Consider the following 6,487-nt stretch of genomic DNA (forward strand, 5'->3'; position numbering starts at 1 on the left):
CCTCACCAACACTTGGCATTGTCTGTCTTTTTAAATTTAGCATAGAATTGTTCAAAATATTCTCTTATGGCTCATAATTTCTGTAGGTCTACACAAAGAGTATCCAACTCATTTTTGATACAATTCTTATTTCCATTCTTTTGTTTGTTTCTTTGTTTGACTTATTGCTTGGCTAGGACCTTCAGTATAATATTGAATAATGTCAATTTAAATTGTTGATACTAAGGGGCATTTGGGTGGCTCAGTAGTTAAGTGTCCGGCTTTGGCGCAGGCCTGGATCTCAGAGTTCGTGAGTTTGAGCCCCACATTAGGCTTTGCACTGATGGTGCAGAGCCTGCTTGGGATTCTCTCTCTCTCTCTCTCTCTCTCTCTCTCTCTCTCTCTCTCTCTCTCTCCCCCTCCCCCCCCGAAAATAAATAAACTTAAAAAATGTGTTAAGTTTAAACTGGTGATACTAAGTGTCACTTCTTCCTGATTTCAAAGGAATAACTTTTAGTATTTCTCAGTTCAATATGTTGTTTGTTCTAAAAGATTTTAGGTGAGGCACCTTGGTGGCTCAGTTGGTTAAGCATCCAACTTTGGCTCAGGTAACGATCTCATGGTTTGTAGGTTCAAGTCCCACACGGGGCTCTGAGTTGACAGTTCAGAGCCTGCTTTGGATCCTGTCTCCCTCTCTCTGCCACTCCCCAGCTTGCTCACTCTTTCTCTCTCTCTCAAAATAAATAAACATTGAAACAATTTTAGATAATTATTTTAAATATTTATAGGGAACACTTTGGGGATTAAAATACAATTAGGTTTATTTTCAAGTTTTTATTTCAATCCCAGTTAACATGCAGTGTAGTATTAGTTGCAGTGTAGTATTAGTTGCAGGTGTAGAGTTTAGTGATCCAACACTTACATACAACACCCAGTACTTTGGCTAAGATCAAGTGTAGTTACAGTTAAGTGGAAACAAATCATCTATGGATGCCATAATGTATGGTTTTGTGCTAGAAATTTACCTCTAAGCATTGGTATACTTTCTTTGATAAATCCTATTTTTATAGTTTTATTTTTAATTATTCTTTAATTTCTCTTATGATTTATTTTCACTTTTCATTGTAAACAGTTTTTAAATTACCATTTGTTTGAGATTGAAAGTTGCCTTTATGTTTTGTTTCCTACTTTAAGTGAATTATCATCAGATAAGTTGCTCTGGTGGTGCAGAGAATTTGACACTTGTGGAGAATAAATCTGTGGCATCAAATTAGGTGAGTTCTTTTAAATAACTTATATTCAGTCACAAGCTGATGAGTGTAGCATTTTTATATATATCCAGAGTTGGCTGCTTATTGGTTTGGATCAAATCCTCTATATCTTTCCGTATGCACACACATTCAGATTTATAAATGCTTCAATGTTGCAAATTCTATCAATGTTTAAGAATTTGAAGAATTGACAATGGCTCTTATCTGAAAGTCTGTTTGGTTTTATATATATACGTGTATATTTGTGTAATATGATATATATCATATATATAATTTCTTCAAATGCCAACAGCATTTTGACTGTTCTAACATTTTCATGCCTTTATTTTCAATCTTTTCATGACCTAGGGGTTAGGTGCATCTTTTGTAAAAAGTACATATCAGCAGATGATAGTCACCAAAACATGTTTCAAAATGTTCAAAGCAGCTCAACTCATACTATCCGTAAATTAGAAATGGCCTCAATGTCTAGCAACAAGAGAATGGATCAGCTGTCACATGTCCATGCAGTGAGCGACTATAAAGGAATCAAAATGACCAGAATATAGATAAAGCATGAAGACTGAATCTCACAGACTTGATAATGAGAAAATAGACCCTTAGGAGCACAGTATGCACTGCTCTTTCTCTACAGAGTCAAAAAGTAGGTAATTTTAGTCAACTTTATAGGTGAATATAGTGATTACTTTCAGAAGGTGAGGATTTCACAGAAGTACAAAGAAGACTTGTGGTGTGGTCTACTGGTAACTTGTGACTGAATCTGATTGCTGATTACATGATACTGCTCATCTGAATGATCTACCTACTCTAAACATGAAAATTATTTTTCTTCTAGTAATGAAATTGGTTTTGCTTTGTTTTGTTGGGAGAGGGAGAGGGAGAGAATCTTAAGCAGTCTCCAGACCCAGCACAGAGCCCAATGCAGGGCTCAATCTCAGGACCATGAGATCATGACTGAGCTCATGGCTTGTGCTGAAATCAAGGGTCTGATGCTTAAGTGACCTAGCCACCCAGGGGTCCTTGAAATTGGTCATTTTAAGCACATACCCCATCAACCTTTCAACTGACAAATGTTTTTGTGATGTTTTTTAAGAGATAACATCAAATCTTGCAATATTTTCTTTCTTCCCTTAGTAGCCGCTGTGATAGCAATTCACCCAATTTCTCTTTGCTATAAAAACTCTAATTTTATCTCCCTCGTCACTTTTGCCTGCTCTTTATGTTTCTTTGCACAGTTCTCCCAAAACGATTGTACCTCCCGCATCGCACTTGCCTAACCTAAAACTCTTTCAGTATGGTAACTATCTTCCTTTTCCGAAAATTCCATTATCCAGTCCCTTCTCGGTTATAATTGCTGTGTTTCTTAGGCAATCTTAAGTTTAAAACTGTTACGCATGAGGAAAAGACTTTGCACTAAAGTTGAAAAGCTTTATCTGGTCCCAGTAGAAAATCTTTTTCAGAAGACTCTTCATTTAGTGACAAGATGACTTCATTTAGGTATTGTGCCACAGGGTACTTTTAATTAATAAAAGTGCCACTATTCTCCCCCTTACTGGGAGAATCTCTCCCTGCAAAGCATTACATTTGTTATAAGTAAATGAACTTACATCGACATGTCATTATCCCCCCCCCCCCAAATTCAGTTTACATTAGAGTTCGTCCTTGATGTTTTACATTCTGTGGCTTTTGACACGTATAATGACAATATCCAAATGAGGTAGCATACAGAACAGTTTCACTACCCTAAAGATCCTTTGTGGCCCACCTATTTACCCCTCTCCCTTCCCTAATCCTTGGCATCCACTGACTGATCTCTTTCCTGTTTCCATAGTTTTGCCTTTCCCAGAATGTCAAGTATAGGTGGTCCCCACTTACAATGGTTGGACTTATACTTTTCTAACTTTCCCATGGTGCGAAAGTGATACACATGCAGTAGAAACTGTACTTTGAACTTTGAATTTGAATCTTTTCCTGGGCCAGTGATGTGAATTATGATATCTTCTCATGAGGCTGGACAGGGGCAGCGAACTGCATCTCCCAGTCAACCAATCGATCGCGATGGTCAACCATAAACACACCTGTAACCGTTCTGTGCCCGTACAATCATTCTGGTTTCCGCTTTCAGTACAGTATTCAACAAGTTACATGAGACATTCAATACTTTATTATAAATAAGCCTTGTATTTGATGACTTTGCCCCCACTGTAGGCTAATGTAAGTGTTCTGACCACAGTTAAGGTAGGCTAGGCTAAGCTATGAAGTTTGGTAGGTTGGGTGTATTATATGCATTTTTTACTTAAATTTTTTTCAACAGATGACGGGTTTATTGGGACATTACCCCGTTGTAAGTCAAGGAAGAACTGTAGTTGAAATCATACAAAAGATAGCCACGTTACATTGGCTTCTTTCACTTTGAAATATGCATTTATGTTTCCTGCGAATATCTTCTTATCTTAATAGCTCAGTTTTTAGTGCTGAATTATATTCCATTCTCCATATTTCCAATAGTTGATTTATTCACCTACTGAAGGATATCGTTGTTGCTCCCAATGTCTGGTGATTATGAATAAACCTGCAATGAATACCTGTGTGCACCCAAAATGCATTTTGTTTCTTCATTTACTTTGTGGTTAGATCACATCTTATTTATCTTTTGCTATTCTCTCTCTCTCTGTCATTTCAGTAGGAAAAGTCTTAAGTTGTGGATCCAGTGACCAACCATGTACTTACCAATTTTAGGCAAATAGCAGTGAGTCAACACTTAAAGTTTAATAGATATAGTTTCTGAAGTTAATGGGAAATGTTGTTAAACTCTGCCCAGTAGGTGGAATACCAGTACGTGTGTTTCAGCATTCTGAATTCTAGACTTTCATTCTGTCGTCACTACTTATTCTTATTGATTTCAATGGGACATGAGGAGAGCTGACCCCCAGGAACCACGTAAAAGCAGATTCTACTCTAAATATTTATTTGTTTGCACAACTGATTTCTACATGAACTAGAGGCTGTATATATGCATGTTGTACATGAAATTTAAGTTAATTCATTTAATTTTAGATTATAACCTTCTTTTTTGGATTTCAACTTCTGAACTACCCAAGAATGTCTGTCATTGTGTGGTCTGGCTTCTACGTCTGAAGTTTTAATAAAATTATCATTAAAATATTTTCCATTATAATTCACTAATCAATATACCACTGGTTTATTTGCTTTGACCCAATTGTTTTTTTCACGTAGGTTACCCTACATATACACCACAAAACTAACTTAGTTGCCAATTAATTTTGGCATGCAAGAATTAATAGTTGCTTAGTGATTACTTTAAACTTTAGTCCCATTGCTTTCATTCATTCCATTCACAAGAGTGATGGTTTACAAAATCTATGAGATAGTCTCCACCTTTTTCATTCACACCTCCCCCTTTTGTTTCTCAAAGTTGCGTAGCCAATAAGCTTCTTCACATTAATTGTGTGTTTCCTTTGAAAATAATATGTGACACCAAACTTTCCTCATCATGTTTTTCATCTCTGAGTTTCTCAGAGTGTAGATTCAGGGATTGAACATAGGAGCAATGATCATGTAAAATAGAGCAAATATTTTGTCCTCAGGAAAAGTAGTAGGTGGCCTAAGGTAGATAAAGATTACTGGTCCAAAAAATAAGATGACCACACTGATATGAGACCAACAGGTGGAGAGGCCTTTGCGTCTTCCCTCAGCTGAGAGATTTCTTAAAGTGAATAAGATAATACCATAAGAAACAAATAAGACAAGAAAGGTAACTAAGGCGACCAGACCTGAAAAGGCAATCACAAGGATACCAGTGACGTAGGTGTCGGTGCAGGCAACTTTTAGCAAAGGAAAAATATCACAAAAGTAGTGATCAATTTCATTAGGACCACAGAAGGGCAAACCAATCGCGGTAGAAAAGAGAGGGAAGGCATGGACGGCCCCACCAGCCCAGGCAGCTACGACTAGCAGATTGCATCTTGTCCTGTTCATGACAATCACGTAGTGGAGAGGTTTACAGATGGCAGCATAGCGATCAAAGGCCATGGCAGTAAGCACGAAGATCTCGGTGCCTCCAAAGAAGTGCATTGTAAACACCTGTAACATGCAGTTACTATAGGAAATGTTTTTTTCTTTCCACCAGCAGGTCAGCAATTAACTTGGGTGTAACAGTAGAGGTATAGAAGATGTCTATTAAGGATAAGTGGCTGAGGAAATAGTACATGGGTTGGTGAAAAAGAGGGCTGCATCAAATGGAGACGAGGATCAGCAGGTTTCCTGCCAACAAGGCGACGTAACAGACTAAGAAGAGGACAAAGCAAAATACTTGTATGTTCTGGTCGTACGAAAGTCCCAGAAGAATGAATTCTGAGATGTTTCTCTGGCTTTTCATTTATTTGAGTTTGGTGTATGCTTTCACAAGGACTTCTGTTTCTGAAAGAACGAGAACATAATTGGAGGTGAGAATTAACTGTATGAACACAATAATACAAAATTTATTAAAATACATGCTGACATAAATGGAGTTGATAACAATTGACTTCTTGAATTAGGCTACTTTTTAATGTTGTCTTTTATAAATGTGTCGTGAAATAATTTTGTAATGACAATAATGAGAATAATTACATACTTTACTCAATATTACTAGCAGTTGTCTTAAATATTTAAATGCTATTTGGAAAATAAAGCATTAATACCATTAACTGTATACTTAGATAAAGAACTGCTAATAATATTATTTAGTCGCATTGACCTAAAACAAAAAAAAAATCTCCCGTATTTCTCAATTCTCGTAACTTACGGATAAAATCAACTTTCCTTCTTTAAAAATTATCTGAGTACATTTCCTTAATTTTCTGGAAATGAATCCCAAAGAGATTCACATTTATTTAAACATCCAGTTGACCTCCTGAACTTTAATTTGTGTAAAGCATACTACACATTTTTTTTTGGCCAAACATGGTCAATGGGTCATGTTAAACAAATGGAATTGCTCTTACATTAAAAAACAAAGAGTGTTTGAAAACTATACAGCAAAAGGAAGATGTCAATTAATGACTGGAATTGTGAAAAATACTCAGGAAATCTATTCATTTATCATTTTTATATTTTATGAGTTAAATACAATTTCAAAAATACATACTGTCATATCATCCGCATGGCTCAGTGGGTTGAGCACCCAACTCTTGATTTCAACTAAGGTCATGATCCCAGGGTCATGGGATCAAGCC

At 36.4% G+C, this 6,487-nt stretch overlaps 1 pseudogene; it reads right to left on the minus strand.

Annotated features, from left to right (window-relative positions):
- Positions 1 to 4,712: 4,712 nt before the first annotated feature.
- LOC106986272 (olfactory receptor 4P4-like) lies at positions 4,713 to 5,649 on the minus strand (annotated as a pseudogene).
- Positions 5,650 to 6,487: the final 838 nt, after the last annotated feature.

This window comes from Acinonyx jubatus, chromosome D1, assembly GCF_027475565.1.
Source record: "Acinonyx jubatus isolate Ajub_Pintada_27869175 chromosome D1, VMU_Ajub_asm_v1.0, whole genome shotgun sequence".
NCBI classification, from domain to species: Eukaryota; Metazoa; Chordata; class Mammalia; order Carnivora; family Felidae; genus Acinonyx; species Acinonyx jubatus.